Source organism: Papio anubis, chromosome 6, assembly GCF_008728515.1.
Source record: "Papio anubis isolate 15944 chromosome 6, Panubis1.0, whole genome shotgun sequence".
NCBI lineage: Eukaryota > Metazoa > Chordata > Mammalia > Primates > Cercopithecidae > Papio > Papio anubis.
In genome coordinates, this window is record NC_044981.1 from 11,962,276 (window position 1) to 11,980,007 (window position 17,732).

The window sequence follows — 17,732 nt, forward strand, 5'->3', positions numbered from 1 at the left end:
TGTGAGCTAATAAATGGGTGTTGTTTCATATTAGTCAGGGTTCTCCAGAGGGACAGAACTAATAGGATATATATATATATGAGAGATATAAAAGGGAGTTTATTAAGTATTAACTTACACAATCACAAGGTCCCACAATAGGCTGTCTGCAAGCTTGAGGACCAAGGAGAGCCAGTCCGAGTCTCAAAACTGAAGAACTTGGAGTCAGACGTTTGAGGGCAGGAAGTGTCTAGCGCCAGAGAAAGATGTAGGCTGGGAGGCTAGGCCAGTCTCTCTTTTTCATGTTTTTCTGCCTGCTTTATATTAGCTGGCAGCTGATTAGATGGTGCTCACCAGATTGAGGGTGGGTCTTCCTTCCCCAGCCTGCTGACTCAAATGTTAATGTCCTTTGGCAGCAGCCTCACAGACACACCCAGGATCAATACTTTGCATCCTTCAATCCAATCAAGTTGACACTCAGTATTAACCATCACATGTTTTAAGCCTCCATATTTGTGATCATATGTTACACAGCAAGAGAAAATTAATACAGATGCTCTTGGCTGATAACAATCGGTGCTTCACAATTGAGCTCTGGAACTCCCTTTCAGGCAAGGTAGATGGCCTGTAGAAGGTAGCTACAAAGTGTTCCTGCAGCCTCTTGGAAGGACAGGCTCCATCTTTTTTCCTTTACTCCAAATCTTCTGTCTTGTGGTCTTTTTTCCCTAGTTCATCTTCTACCTTCCACCTTAGCTCCTCTGACTATCAACTGGGCTGGGCGTTTTCTGTGTTTGGGCTTTGGCTCCTTACACGCACACTGCTACTCTTTAGGTCATCATCCATGACTCCTCACTTGCCACACAAAGAGCAGACTATCCCCTCACTGGAAACCACCCTCTCCCCACTTTCCTGACCCCAGGGCCAGGATGATATTTCCTGAACTCTGAATCCCAGTCCGGATCCAACACACTAGGTTCCCATTTGTCTGGACTCTGGAGAGGAGGTTGGGACTGGTCGAGGCTTACTTTTATGGAAAGAAAGAATTAAACATATGCAGTAGCCCGGCAAGGCTAGGAACTCCTGCTTCGATCTTTCAATCCTCTTCCTTTTTTTTTTTTTCAGACAGAGTCCCACTTTGTCACCTAGGCTGGAGTGAGTGTCGTGATTTCAGCTCACTGCAAACTTCACCTCCTGGGTTCAAGTGACTCTCCTGCCTCAGCCTCCCGAGTAGCTGGAATTACAGGCACCCGCCACCATGCCCAACTAATTTTTAGTATTTTCAATTGAGATGGGATTTCACCATATTAGCCAGGCTGGTCTTGAACTCCTGACCTCAGGTGATCCACCCACCTCAGCTTCCCAAAATGCTGGAATTACAGGCATGAGCCACCATGCCCGGCCACCTTTCTTTCTTTCTTTAGAGGAATTAATACTAATAACATTGGTGTGACAGCCTAAAATGGTGATGCTGAATGTTTCAAATTCATATTTTTTTCTCTTCATCTCGGGTATCTATAAAATAACATAGAAATCCTTAGAGTTCCAGATCTAAATCCAGATCTAGATCCTTGGATATTTGGAAAACCCTAAAACTACAGGGTCTTTTTCAATCTTTTGAGCTGTGGTAGAAGTTAGTTGGGGTAGAATTGGATCTACAGGCTCTAAGCTCAGCACTGGTAGTGCTGCTCTGTGACTATGGTACCCCATGATATTTGCTTCACCCAGACCCAGCAAGGTACTGAGAGGAGCAAGCAGAGGAAGAGGAAACACCCCACAGTCCCTAAGGGGTCAGGGTTCTATGACTTCAGACTTTCTTCCAGATCTGACATTCAGTGGGTAAGAGAGGTCAGGACTGGGAAGGCCAGGCAGGAGAAATGAGACTAGAAGTAACATGCCCAACTGAGATCCAATGCTAAGAGCTACTGAGTTGGCTTATTGGGATCCAACAACAAGTGGACAGGATAGCTGGGAAGATCGAGGACCACAGAACAGCTGAGGAAAACCACAGAAAGTTACAATGGGGAACTTGCATTTACTGAGTTCCTGTATCTTACCAGGTATCACCACAGGGTTCTTTGCCATGCATTTTCTTCTCAACTCCCTTGCAAAATTAGGTACTATCATCTCCATTTTACAAATGCAGAAATTGAGAAGACTCTGAATGGATAAATGACTCATCTTTTCATACCTACTGAAGTGACAGAGTTAGAATTAGAATTCAAGTGACTTCAATTGACATCACCCGCCGTGCTATTTCCTGATGGCTCCTTGCTTATTTAACAGAGGCACTGATGACTCCATGATGAGTAAACCAAGTCTATTGAATGAAAATGTCCTGAGCTCCTACTGCATACCAGGTACTATTCAGAAGTTATCTGCTTCATTTTGCCTTGTAATCCATGATCCAAGGGAACGCATTGTAGAGTAATAGTAAGGGGAAGCAGGGATTTCTATGAACTCAACTTTCTATGGTAGCAGCAATCACAACATACATATGAGGCTTACTGAATGCCTACTACGCTTCAGGCACTGTGCTAGATATCAGAAATGCCATAGGTAGCAAAACAGTCCTATTTCATGCCTATGCTAATTCCTTTGCTGTTGCTGCACAGCAGAAGCCTTTGCAAACTTCAAGAATGGTCGTAAATAGTTTGATCCTCTTAAGTGAGACATCCTAAGGAATTGTTCTCATCCAAAGTGAAAGTAGACCAGTTGACCCAAATGGAATCAGCAGAAAGAAGCCAAGAGATTTCCAGTAAATACATGGGAGAGTTTGGGCAAGATCCAAGCCCAAAAAGTCCGTCTCATTGTTATCTAAAGAAAGCAGGGAAAGAATGTGATCGTAACTAAGAAAGCTGGAGCCTAATGAGGTTATCCTGTCTGGGCAAATGTATTAAGAGAAGATGGTCTGACTGGAGCTTCAAAAGGGGATATTATAGTAGAGATTGAGAATTTATTAGTGTTAATCTAATACTGCCAACTGAAGCCATATATTAAAATCACTAGAGAGGTATAGGCTGTTGGAAGATAAGGGTGATTTTTTTTTTTTTCTGATTCATATGGGTCTTAAGATTATCCCACCCTCTTTATTTCTAATTCCACGTACATAAGCAGTCTTCCAATTAATATCTTGACATTGGGTATAAGAAATTGGGGTCTGTGACTGGCATGGTGGCTCACGCCCAGCTCTTTGGGAGGCCGAGGCAGGTGGATCACCTGAGACCGGGAGTTTGAGACAATCCTGACCAACATGTAGAAACCTCATCTCTACTAAAAATACAAAAAATCAGCCGGGTGTGGTGGCACATGCCTGTAATCCGAGCTACTCAGCAGGCTGAGGCAGGATAATCCCTTGAACCCAGGAGGCGGAGGTTGTGGTGAGCCAAGATCGTGCCACTGTACTCCAGCTAGGCAACAAGAGCAAAACTCTGAAGAAAGGACAGCAAACGGCAACACGGCAGAAACGCGGCAAACTTAAACGGCAAACCGGCAAACCGGCTTGCAGGCGGCTTGGCGCCACCACCACCCACCCACCCACCACCACCGCCACCACCACCACCCACCACCCGCAGCATCGACATCAGGCGGCGGCGGCAAGATCAGATCGGATCGGCTCGAAAATCAAATCGTCAAATTTGATTAACCTAAGTCAGTTTCAGAAAATATGTATAATCACCTAGGAAAAATCCTACAATCCTACAGTCCAATATTACTGACAACCTAGAGGATTGCATGTCATTTCTCAGAGTCTGGTCCTTAGATTTGAAAGAACTGGAAAGTAAAAAAATTGGATTTTGAAACCAAGAACCAGGCCTGGGAAATGGGGGCCACGCCCAGGCATTACCATCTCAAGGGACACTTTTGAGAGATTGTTCTGTACTTCTCTGATATCATCGTGATCTTGCTAATTGCAAAAATCCCTTGGAGAAAATTCTTTGAAAGTGAGAATACTAGTAAATAATGGGTCATGCCTACAATTTACTTCCTTCTTAGTCACTTAAGTGTTCTACAGGATTGCAGGTCTTCTCATCCTGGGACCTACAGCTAGAATACAACTCCTGGTGCTTCACTGCCCCCGGACTGCTTCGGTAGTTCTGGACTTTATTCCGATTGAATTTATATGACATCTTTTTTGGGGAGGAGGCTGAGGACAGAGTCTCTGTCACTCAGCTGGAGTGCAGTGGTGCAATCTTGGCTCACTTCAACTTCTGCCTCCCAGTTCAAGTGATTCTCAGCCTCAGCCTCCAGAGTAGCTGGGATTGCAGGCGTTCACCGTGTCCTGCTAATTTTTGTATTTTTAGTAGAGATGGGCTTTTACCATGTTGGCCAGGCTGGACTTGAACTCCTGGCCTCAAGTGATCCACCTGCCTCGGCCTCCCAAAGTGCTGGGAGTATAGGCATGAGCCACCACGCCTGGCCTGACATCATCTTTTGTACATTGATCTTTCTTTTTAAAGAATTGGCTTTCCACATTCCTGAATTTGCAGTCAGAAAATTGAATTTATCCTGAATGTGAATGCTGACTAAACGGAGAGTTAGCTGTCTCAATCTGCAAACCCTCTGAATTATGTTTGTTCGTTTGTTTTACTTTTACTGGTTTGTTATAAAGGAATTACAAAGGATGCAGAGGAAGAGATGCACAGGGTAAGGAATGCAGGAAGGGGCGCAGGGTCTCCATGCCTTCCCTGGACTTGCCATCCTCCAGGAACCTCCACACGTTCAGTTATCCAGAAGCTCCTGAATTTTGTTTTTCTTGTATCCTCCTGACTTTATTGGAACCTTACTGTTTAAGAGGCAGCATTTATATTAAAAACAACTGCTTTGACTTTCTGTGGCAGGCAGTGAAGATCTTCACTGGTTGGAGTCTTTAATTGCGTGCCCCACATGAATCATTTTAATGGCATTTTGGGGAACATGGATTCTACACACAGGGTGATCTGAAATGTCTTCCAGATTCCAGTGTCGAAGTGGATGACCACGAAATGAGAGCAATGCTCACAATAGACTACAGATTCCTTTTGATAAATATCATGTCCAAATGATGGCTGATGAAGCTTATCAACGATATGGCTTTTCTGTTTTGTTTTGTTTTGGTTTGGTTTTGAGACAGAGTCTGGCTCTGTCACCCAGGCTAGAGTGCAGTGGTACGATCTCAGCTCTCTGCAACCTGTGCCTCCTGGGCTCAAGTGATCCTTCCACCTCAGCCTCCTGAGTAGCTGGGATTACAGGCGTGCACCACCATGACCTGCTAATTTTTGTATTTTTAGTAGAGACGGGGTTTCTCCATGTTGCCCAGACTGGTCTCAAACTCCTGAGCTCAAGTCATCCATGCACCTCGACCACCCAAAGTATTAGGATTACAGGCGTGAGCCACCACACCCAGCCCCTCTACAAAATGTTATTTGAAATATTTAACCTTTTATTGTGGTTTAAAAAAATGCATAAAATCTACCTTCTTGTCTATTTTTAAATGTACAGTTTAGTAGTGTTAAGTATATTCACAAAGTTGTGAAACCAATCTCCACTACTTTTTCACCTTGCAAAATGGAAACTCTATACCTGTTAACCAATAACTATTCTCCTCTCCTCCCAGCCCCTGGTAACCACTTTCTGTTTCAATGAATGTAACTACCCTAAGTACCTCACATAAGTGGAATCATGCAGTATTTGTCTTTTGGGGGCTTATTAGCAATATGCTTTTAACAATAAAATCAGTTTCTCAACTGTACATCCCTTCAGCTGAGAAGTAGCAGCAGACGTTACTACCTCATCATGATAACAGCTCATCTTTGCTTCAGTGTGCCAGTGAGCGTGCTAAGAGCTTTATATTTAGGATCTCCATTGGTCCTCCCAACAGCTCTGAGAGACAGACACTCTAATTCTCTCTGCTTTACAGATGTGGACCTGGGACTAAGATATTCAGTAACTGACTCAATATCACACAGGTAGTAAGTGTTAAAGTCAGCATTCACACTCAGGCAGTTAGGCCCCTGAGCCTGTGTTCTTCCCTGCAAGACCATACTGCTACTCATCACTGTCGGTAATTTGCCTGGGATGCAATGCCATTCTCTTCCAGACAGGACAGACATTTCTCAGATGAGAACGCCAGTAAAGCTAACATCCAATTTGCAGTATCTTCAAAGCAGTTGCCCTAAGAACAAGGCTTACCCAGGTTTCTGCAAGGAAGCTTCATGCATTAGCATAGCAGATGCTCTATGTCCGTTGCACCTGAGCTCACTTCTACGTTGGCGGAGGTCAATTTCTGAGCACCTGGCAACTTCTCTCTCAGCGGCCCTGCCTGGGTTTTTCTCAGGTGCCCAAGATATGCCAGCTTGCCCAGCCAGCATGCTAGGCAGCTGGGACTGTTGGGGACATATAAGACCCTCAGGGTGTGGGTAGGGGGACAAATGCCCTAGCTACCCAGGGCATGACTCCTCTCTTTCCTCCTTCCCCACTGCCATCCGTCCCTTTCCCGTTGCCCTCATGTGTATTTCCTGGGTTGACTCAGCAAACTGTCTTCTATGTCTTCGTCTCAGGTGCACTAGAGAACGCCACCTGAGACAGTCAGCAAACATGAAAGTGGAACTGCAATACCGGCTACTCCTCAGATTGTTGTTGTTGTTGCTATTTTTAATAGAACTGCATCCTCAGACCAGATGTTTGTTGGAGTGTCCAGGGATGTCCAGTCTTGACAGCGGGGCATTGGGCAAACACGAATCTGAGCTAAACACCTAATTCCCCATAGCATGAAAATACTGGAATTCAAAGAAAACTGGCCAGCCTTGTTCAACAGCCCCCTGGTAAATAGAACAGATACTGTGTCATTTTTAACAACAAACGGCATAAATTAAATTTGAACCAAAGTGTATGTGTAATTGTTGGCTCTTTACAGAATAAATGAAATGCAAGCTGAGCAAATCTAAAAGGCAAATCATTTTCTCTCTTTCTGAAGAAGCCACCTGTGGGTCTCTGTTCATTGGTACTAAGCCTCACCCTCAGAGCACCATAAGTGGTTAGACAATGGGTCTCCATGTATTTCCCATTTATACTACCACTGAGATAAATGAGGCATTGAAGAGAAAACAAAGCAATAAATGCATGTTACAAATCAATTTCATCAGAGACATTTTACTTCATCAAAAAAAGAAATAACTACATTGGACTCATTAGAAAATGAGTAAAACACCATTTTGTCACAGTTTTAAGCAGCTGGTTCTGGTTTCAATGATTAAGTGGAAATTAATCAATCATAAACAATCAAGCAAATACACTGTTGGACATTTACCTTTAAATAAGCAGTTGTCTACAGCTAACCTTACAGAAAGATGGCAGCCAAAACTTGGCATAGTGTGAGAGGGAAGGTGTTTTCATGTTTCAGGAGCCCAGTGCATAAACTACACTCAACACATGAAGCCTGGCTCAAGAAACTCACAAGCAAAGATCAACCACTCAAACCAAATGCAATAAAGTGATTCTGTAATGAAAAGTAGTGGTTCCAAAAAATTTCTCAAAAAAGTTTGATTCAAGGGGACATGTGAATAGGAATGAAGACAAAGAAAATTAAAATGCAGGATGGTTCTAAGTGATAAAGAACCTTTTTATTTAAAAAAAAAAAAAGTGTCAAAATTAGATGGAAAATTACCACACCATCATTTGCATTGAGAAATTTCCCTTAATCTCCTACTGCCATGACAGTAATGAAGGAAAAAGAATGACGGAAGAATAGGATTAATCAAAAGATAAGATCAAAATAAATAATTATTTCTTTCCTTAAAAAAAAAAAGAGGGAGGAAGCTTTAAGAAAGAAGAGAGTAGAGAGCTAGAAATTTCTTAATTTAGTTTGGAATGTTTCCACTGGAATGAAGTCAGAAATACTCATTGTGTTTGTCTACATTCTTATCTATCTCTAGGTGTGTCAGTCTTTTCTATTTTTAGAATAGGAGACTCTTAAGGATGAAAATCGTGATTTATTTATGTGTAATGGAATAACATTTGGTGGATAAATCTAGAAACAATTCTCTTTGCACTAATTAGAAGAGTTATTAATTTTTTTGCCTTCAGATACATAGTGCTGTGTAATTATTGAGTGAGCCTGTTTAAGAATATGGATGGTCCGAACACCTCCCAACTAGAAAGGGCACCATCTTCAGGCCTGAATGACACTTTGAGGTGTTACTGCCAGTGAGTGAAAATATCTGACCTGTTAGTGTTGCAGGAGAGTCCAATAGAACTTTTTACACTGCATAGCCATTAGGGAACAAACCATCCTATAAAGGACAGGAGTGTTGATCTTTGACTATGAACATTTAAAATCTTTGACCTTTATAAAAGAAAAAACAACGTGAAAATGCTTGAATGCTTACATACATTATGTGGTATATAATTAAACCTTTTTGGGTGTAAAAGTATTATTTCAGCTCACAAACATGTTTTGTGTTCAAGATGGTGCATGAAGTCTTAGACATACAGAAATGGGATTAAGGGTTTTTCTCAATGAGCTTACGCTCTGATGATGGAGTAGCTATATCAATTTTTTACAGAAAAAGGTAAACAAAGACATAGATGTAAACTGTAATCTGTATGTTAAAGTAAAGACACAAAGAGATGTCTAGAATGACTTCTGGGTTTCTGGTCCAACTTACTGTGTAGACCGTGGAGCTGTTTGCTGTGATGGGAATGACAATGTACCCCCAAGAATGAGCACTAAGGGGGTGATGACGAGCTCACTTGTGAGTTCTAGAGATGATGATGAAGATGATGTGGGATGTATGGCCCCAAGAATGGCCTTAACATTGACTTATCAAGAAAGTCATTGACATGAGCATGCATTTTTGGCATCTAGCTTATTGTTATGAAAATGAAACAAGGCTGGGCATGGTGGCTTACACCTGTAATCCCAACAGTTTGGGAGGCCGAGGCTGGTGGGTTGCCTGAGGTCAGGAGTTTGAGACCAACCTGGCCAACATGGTGAAACCCTGTCTCTACTTTAAAAAAATTAAAAAATTAGCTGGTTGTGGTGGCGCAAGCTTGTAATCCCAGCTACTTGGGAGGCTGAGGCAGAAGAATTGCTTGAACCCGGGAGGCGGAGGTTGCAGTGAGCTGGGATCGCGCCATTGCACTCCAGCCTGGGTGACAGAGCAAGACTCCGTCTCAGAAAAAAAAAAAAAACAGAAAAAAGAAAAGAAACAAAATCTTTCATATGCCACACACACACGTTCACACATTACTCATGTCTCAGGGGACTTTGTATGTGTCCTTCAGTGCATGTGGCTGTTTGTCCCCTCAGAGTAGGAAGCAGCTGTTCTAACTTCCGTCTTCACCGAGGGTTGTCATCCTCTCTGTGGTGAGAGCTCTGCAGAGTCACTGCTTCTTTGACCACATTCAGATTGCTGCCAGGGCTAAAGTCACAGCTTCTTTCTTCAGCTCTCTACCGAATTGTATTTTCCTTGACCTGTTTCTTGCAAATCTTTTAACGTTTCTTGTCCTCCAAGCTAACAACGCAATAAAAATTAGTCTTTTGTTAACATGCACCACAATGCTTCTCTTCTCAGAAGCCAAAGGACCTGCCTCAGCAACAGGGCTCTCACCTGCACTTGGTATGTTTAGAGTTAGGAGTTCCCAGTCCACTGCCTTCTTGCCTCTGGAGAGGGCGAAATGGGGGGTGTTGTCCTGGCACTTCCCAATTTCAGTCATTTCACAAGTCTGAAGTGTTCAAGAGCCTCAACTTGCAAAAACTGTGGTTTTATAACATGTTAATCTTCAATTTGGTGTTTTTACTAAAGGCAAGCATCTTCAACTCTAAAAGTTTTATTTTATTTATTTATTTATTTATTTATTACCTCAGCTTCTGCCAAGAAGTTCTTGAAACGATGACTCTTGTGCCATAATAAACCTGGAAACATAGCAAATAGATACTATGCTAGTTTCATATTATGAAGAGGTTTGTATGCGCTGTTCAGGAGGCTGAACTATATTTAGAAGGCAAAGAAAAGCCCTAGCAGGTTTCAGATAGAGAACAACAGAGATCTTCCTCTTTCCCTTGCTCGCCTCTTCCCAGGAGAAAAGAAGTGAGTGTAACACATTTCCCTCTGAGAACGAAGCACTGTTTTCTGGCCTCCACTGTTTCTCTGAAAGTAGCTTCTCTGTGCCTTTAGTTTTTCTAGGAGTTGAGAGAAAGACCTCTGCAGAGGACAGTGAGATTAGCCCCGAATGGGGGCCCTTTTGCTTTGTCTACACCAAATCCATCCCTGAGTGCACTGTGATCAGCCACTTCTCTATGTTTTTCTGATATTTTCACTTCCTGCTTGCCCCCCTTCTCCTCCACAGTGGACATATGATGTCTTATTTTTTCCACTCAGCTCAAGTATGTCCCTTTGGGGAGAATCAACACTTTTCTCATCTGATTTGTCATATAATTGATTAGATATCTCCATTATAGTTCCTATCATACAGTGTTGTGATTAGTGTACGTAACTGTCACATGGCCAGGGAGACCTACTCTAGGTATCCCCAGAAACCAGCAAAGAACATGACACTTCTTGGCCTCAGCATGTACCTGTAGAATAGAAGGAACTAATTGAATTAAATAAGGATAACTTGGCTGGCATTTTTCTTCCTTTGAACATTAAAACTACTTGTGAGAAAAAGTAATATTATCAGCATCCTCAAACCAGAAGAGATGATAGACAATGAAACATGACAAAAGCATATTCCAAATACTACAATTGCAGCATTTGTTCTCCCTACAATACCAAATGATATGTAGTAAAAAGACTTAATCCAGGGAGGAATCAGGATTTACACGAAGCAAATATTTGGAAAAGGAGTGGCTTAAACAACAATGGAGAAAAAGAAAAGAATTGTCTGAATGCTACCATTCACCCCAGTTCAGGGCCTATCTTTTCCCAAAATTTGTTTTTTAGTTTTTGTATGGGGTTCTTTACCACACAGATCGCCACACTTGGTTAGGCCTGGCCCTCACTCTGATCTCAGACATGACACCTCTTGGCCACGCTGGGACCAGAGGAGTGATTAGTTTGGTTGGTGTACATCTGTTCCACTTCCTTCAATTCCCTGTGTCTGATGATTTTTTTCTGCATCTTCCTAAACTGCCTGTTTTCTTTTTTTCCGAGACAGAATCTTGCTCTTATTGCCCAGATGGGAGTGCAGTGGCGGATGTTGGCTCACTGCAACCTCCTCGTCCTGGGTTCAAGTGATTCTCCTGCCTCAGCCTCCTGAGTAGTTGGGATTACAGGTGTGCACTACGGGCTCAGCTAATTTTTGTATTTTTAGTAGAGAAGGGGTTTCACTATATTGGCCAGGCTGGTCTCAAACTCCTGACCTCAAGTGATCGTCTGCCTCAGCCTCCCAAAATACTAGAATTAGAGGTATGAGCCACTATGTCCAACCCTAAAATGCATTTCCTATCATTTATTCTCTGTGACTTTGTTTATTTCCCCTTCTCTTTTGATATGTTATTGTCTATATGACACTGGCTTAATTTCGAGATGATAATTTGGAAATGTCAGCATTATCGATACATCATTTTTGGACAATATGTTCAAACACAATTATAGTAAGGTTTATCTATTACTTTATACATGTTGCTTAGAAAAAATGCACATTGGTAATTTCTCAAGTAATTTAAAATTTTAAAGGCAACCATATCTTACCACTTCCATCTTAAAATAAATAATAGTAAATAATTGCATTTCATTGTGATACCAGATCTTCTAAAATGTTTATATATTTGCTATATATACATAGCATATATATGTCATGTATATTGATTTGCCATATATATACTAAAAAGTCATATATATTTATGTATTTGCCACAAACACGTATGTGTATGTATGTGTGTGTGTGTGTGTGTGTATTTGTCACTTCCCTCATTTGTCATTTGCCTCTTAACTATAAATGGCATACTTGGGTTACTGTTGTTTATAGTGCTTATTTAACTGATCAATATTATCTTTACCAGCTTGCCTTTATGTGTCAGAGAAAGAGTTACCACAAACTTTAGGTTCTAGGGATCCTCAGTTATATGGGCCATTTTCAAGGCTCTGAGTCATGTGTTATCCTGGTCATAAATCTTCCAAAAGTCAGATACTTTAACAACATTCAGTTTCTTTTCACTTTTACTTCCCGTCCATTACACTAAACTTCATGTTAAATGACATCAGAGATTAAAGGCAGTTAGAGGTCTAACTAAGGGAAATTGAACTTAAGATACATTTAGTTTAGTAGGATGCATGTATGTGGTTTGCTGTCATTTCTGAGTACAATTTAGTTCTTTCTAGCTATGTCTCTGTAGCAATAACTTGCAGGAATAGGTACAATATGCTGGAAATGTACAGACCTGGGAGCTAGTCTGCAAAATTGTAAGTACAGGGTTTGGTTTTCATCAATGCCTAGTCATAACAGAAATTTTCTTCCATTAATGCACAAAAATAATTCCAACTTGATAATGCAGTATGTATAATTTTGTATATGTCCATACAATAAAAGTATGTGCTATGAATTTCAATATAATAGTAGAAACAATTCTGGTATTTAGAAGCAAAATATAGCCAAAAAACCCTTACCCAATACTGAAAACAGAATTCATTAAAATAAAGAGATAAATTTCAAATATAAGTGGTGAATACACCATAGAATTCTTTGATTTTCCAGTTAATAAACAGGAGTGCAACAAACTGAAAACAAAATACATTTTTCACTAATTTGTCAGGAGATACAAACATCAAGAAAGATAAAATAGTACAAATAGCATAAAAAATACAACATTACAATACCCCCAGGACAGTTTGTTAAATTAGTGTCACCAATTCAAAGAATGCCTTAAGGTTAGACTTTATAGAGGAGAACTTGAAATGCTCCAAGGTCTTCCACTTCATATATGAAGAAACTTGCTAGAGGTTTTCCCAGTTCAGCCACAACACTAAAAATTTACCTGACATTATCTATTATGAGTTGTGAAGCTGTAAGAAAGGTTTCCAGTCTATCAGTTTAAAGAAAGTGCTTTGATTAACCACGACAAAAAGGACTGGTGGATCTTTTAATTTTTCTCTTTAGAAAATATTACAAAATCATTGCCATAGGAGGAAGCAATCAAACAGACAGCCAAAAAAACTAGAAAAAAATATTGTAGAGTATGCTAATAAAAATGCTATGTTATTTTTCTGGAATTTTGTGATGTCTGTGGTATTTATCAGCTTTTGTTTTCTCATTCTAAGCAGATATCCAGTTTTGTTTCTAATTTTGCATTTATGTTTTTACATTACTTCGTTTAATGAAAGTTCTAAAATTGATTAAGCTTGCTTCCCACAAAATCTGTATCCAACCCTTGTTTGCAGCTTAGAGAATTCTTGATTATAAACATAATTCATTTTCTGTGTTCAAAAAATTTAATCTCGAGGCCAGGTGCAGTGTCTCATGCCTGTAATCCCAGTATTTTGGGAGGTCAAGGTAGGAGGATTGCTTGAGGCTAGGAGTTCAAGACCAGCCTGGGCAGCACAGGAAGAATCGGTCTCTAAGAAAAATTTTAAAAATTAGCCAAGCATGGTGGCATTTGCCTGCAGTTCCACCTACTCAGGAGGCTGAGGAGAGACGATCGTCTGAGCCCAGGAGGTTGAGGCTGTGGCGAGCTGTGATTGTGCCACTGCACTCCAACCTGGGTGTAAAAAAAAAAAGAAAAAGAAAGAAAGAAAGAAAAAGAAATATTTAATCTATCTGGAATTTATTTTAGATTATGGTATAGGGTGGGAAATTCGTCCTATGTTTTCAAAGCAGACCAACTGTTCCAGCACCATTGTTAAGTAACATACATATTTTCTCATTGTTAATAAAGATCACTTTAGCATATATTAAAGTCTTAAGTATACTTGAAATCCTCCTAGGATTTCATTGTTGTTTCATTGTTCTATCTATTCCAGTACCGTTGTTTTAATTGGTTATATTTTGATAATATATTTTGAAAACCATTAGTGCAAATCTCTTCTCATTCTTAGTTTTCAAAAATTTAATTATTGCAATATGTTTATTTTTCTAGTCGAAATTTGGAATCACTGTTACAAGTTATTTTTTAAGAAAACTCACTAAAATTCTGACAACTTGTAATTAATTTAGCAGAACTGATATCTTAACAATACTGAGTCTTATCTGCAGCACCATTTTTTCGTAGTTGTCTATGTCCCTTGGAAAATGTTAATGCTTTCTAATGGATTTTAGGCATTCCTAATTAAGTGTATGTCTAGGCAGTTGATATTAATTGTTAGAAAACTGTTTTAAAATTAATGTCTGTATGATTTGTAAATGGTCATTTTATTGAACTTTCCTATTTAAAGAAATCAACTGCAAACATTGATACTTCTTTGTGTTTTTTGAAACTAATTTAGCTTTTCCCATTATATTGGTCAAGATTCACAAAATAGTAGTAACTGTTTACACCAAGTGTTTGTGATTTCCAATGGCATACATCTGAGAGAGAGGCAGAGATCCATTTTGATATGTATGTATTTATCTATGTATATACGAAATGTTGAAGGAATAGTCTTTCTAGTTTCCTTAAATACTCTGTCAAACTTGGTTGTTAAACTAAATTAGATACCTTTGGAGGATATCTATTGATACTATCTTTTAAAAATCATTTGTATCTATTACATTAATAGATTTCTTTATACTCCTTGATTCCAATAATAAACTCTAGTATGGGGGAAATTTGTTGCTCTTTTAATACATCTGGGTTGATGATTTTATTTAGGATTTTTAAATTCTCTATAATCATAAGTGAAATTTAGCTATAGTTTTCTTTCATTGTGATAATGTTATCAGGTTTTGGTATGAGGTTAAAATAAACTGGGAAGATTTCCATCTTTATTCTCCGGGACATTTTAAATTGCAAAAGAAATCTATAATTTCAGAGTCTAAAATAACATCCATAAAATCATCTGGTTTTGGCAAATTTGAAGGGATAATTATCATCTTTTTCAATTTTATTCATGGTAGATCTTCTACATTTTGAGCCAATTTTGGTTATTTATATATTCCAGGCAGACAATCTATTTCATCAAGATATTCTCACTCAGTTGCATAAAGTTTTATAGAGAAGTAGCTTCCAATGTTTTGTTCTTACCTCCTATCAGTTAAAAATGCTTGAGTAGGCACCCCAATTTGCTTATTTAATAATTGCATGTATTTACTACTAGACTCGTGGGTTACATAAAATATAAAACACTCTTGTAAATAGAAGAATTTTAAAGATAAGATAAAGATGAAATAAACTATTTAGGAATAATTTGTTTAGTTCAATCATGAAATAAAAAAACTTGTTGCTTCTCTAAAAATAGTCTTAATATTAATATTTTAGTAAAAATTATGTCATTAAATAGGTTTTTTTTTTAAATCTTGGTTTAATAATTTGTGACATAGTGATCAAAGATATTTTTCTAAATTCAATTTCTTTTGGTATTTGTTTTAAAAAGTTGCCCTAGCTCTAAAGATACCTCACAAATACACACAGGTCCAAACTGGAAAAAGTAAGTGCTTCATTGTCATTCTTACTAAGTCATTATATGCATTCTTTTCAGTCCCATTTACTAATCATGTAGATATTGGTTGAAATATTAGAAAATATTTGCTTTTCCTGATGTCAATCAGAAGCTGTTGAATTTTTAAATTTTTAACAAGTGAGTTTAAATACCACTGGGACTGTACACAGGTTACAAAGCAAGTTATATATTTTGTGGTCCTGTTTTTAGAGTAGGCAGATTTAAGAAATTTTGTAAATGACAAATATTGTTTTCAGCAGCAAAATCACATAATGATGGGAACATTTCCAAACAATTATTCTCAAAATGCTGTCTCCATTGCAGAAGTTTGTTTAAAAAGCCAGTTTTCTTTTCTATTTCCTTATAAAAGCATATCACTTTTACCTTTGAGTGGCAGTTTGTGCTAATATTTTTTCAGTGTTGGCTGGGTTGATACAACTGATAGCCATTTATCGTCACAGAAATGATCAGCTAATTTGGGACGCTTGTCTCTATAAAGGACACATACATAACTCACCAAAAGCTTAAATCAGTAAACAAATTAAAATAGCTGAAAATTTTTCTTCAAATTTGAATCCCAGATATCCTGCAAGAGGAAATGAAATTCTATGTATTCTTCATTGATTTTTTTTAGGTAGCCATCTCATAATTGTTATCAGAAGTTTACAAGTTTGCAAAGATGTAATTTGTGGAATTTGGTAACCACAGACATTTTAAAAAAACCTTAAATCCCATCATATTCAATGACATTCCAACACCATGGCAATTTGACACCCACACTGTCCATTCTTAAAAATATATGTATCAGATTTTATCTAACAATGGGAAATTGTACTTTATCTCTTTTTCTTCCTGGACTTTTATTCCTATCCCACTTCAAGCCCCCCTTCCCAAGAATGTATTTAGTATTATTTATTTTTGAAACTCTGTTAATCATCAATATTTTCTATGACTAAAATATGCATATAAATTGAAAGATTAATTTTTTAATTACCTGTGAACATAAGGCTCTAAGTGTTAATTGCCTCTTAGAGAGAGCTATCATTGCGACTGTTAGTAGTACATAATTAGTCAAAACAACGTAACTACATTACAGATTTTCATAGATAATCATTAAACAACAATTTTTAAATTATCAAAAAGAAAGCTCTTAATGAGATTAATGGTGTCAGGTTATTTTCATTTGCCCCTAGATAAATATTGTTCATTATTTGAATGAGACAGCACTCCCATCAATTCTGTTCATCTATTTTATGTTTCTAGATGTGAGCCCTGAGAAACCTTGGTCATATAAATAGACAGAAATGGAAGTTCTGTTGCTGCCCAAAGTATTTACCTACTTCTGGGTTATTTGCAGAGAAGTTACCAACTGATGAAATTAGTTCTAGGCCGGGCGCGGTGGGTCACACTTGTAATCCCAGCACTTTAGGAGGCCGAGGCGGGTGGATCACGAGGTCAGGAGATGGAGACCACGGTGAAACCCCGTCTCTACTAAAAATACAGAAAATTAGCCGGGCGTGGTGGCGAGCGCCTGTAGTCCCAGCTACTCGGAGAGGTTGAGGCAGGAGAATGGCGTGAACCCGGGAGGCGAGCTAATAATCTATCTTTTGACAATTCTAATTCATTCTTCAATTGTGACAAAAGCAAAGAATGAATGTGTTCCCCAGTGGTTAGAGTTTGTTCACTTAGGCTTCGTTGAGATTTATCAAGGGATTGTTACATGAGTCAGCCTTTCCTGTGTAATCAACCAACAAAATCTGAGTGGCATGTAAGAAAAAAAGCAGGTTTTTTTCTCTCTAGCAAGTATGCAGGTGAACTGGGGCAAACCTGGGTTCGGCTGCAAGTCAGTTCCAGTCTGTTCCGTGTGTCTCATTCTGGGGTCCAGGATGAAGTCGCAGTGGCTCCCTGAGGCATACACTCCTTGTGTCAGGGATCAAAGCACACGGTACATCTTTAAAGCCTACACTTCTTAGAATGAGCACATGGCCACTGGCCAAAGAAAGTCAGAGACCATGTCCAGCATCAAGAGGCTGATGAATATTCTTACCATGGATGTGTGAGATAGGGGAGTGAATGTTTGCGGAATAATCTAATCTAACACACCTATTAGCTATTATTCTTGTTGTATAAATTGTTTTGCTTTGAATCTAGTTTTCACTTAGCAATAACTTGTTCAAATCAATATATGAAAAAGAATTGGCA

At 39.0% G+C, this 17,732-nt stretch overlaps 1 protein-coding gene across 1 annotated transcript in view; it reads left to right on the forward strand.

The window, feature by feature from the left end:
- Positions 1-17,732, forward strand: part of HIVEP1 (HIVEP zinc finger 1) — a 221,581-nt gene that overhangs the window by 23,034 nt on the left and 180,815 nt on the right. The window contains exon 4 of the mRNA XM_031666913.1: positions 2,263-2,336. The gene's annotated coding sequence lies outside the window, so the exon portion shown is untranslated. The remainder of the gene's footprint in view (positions 1-2,262; positions 2,337-17,732) is intronic.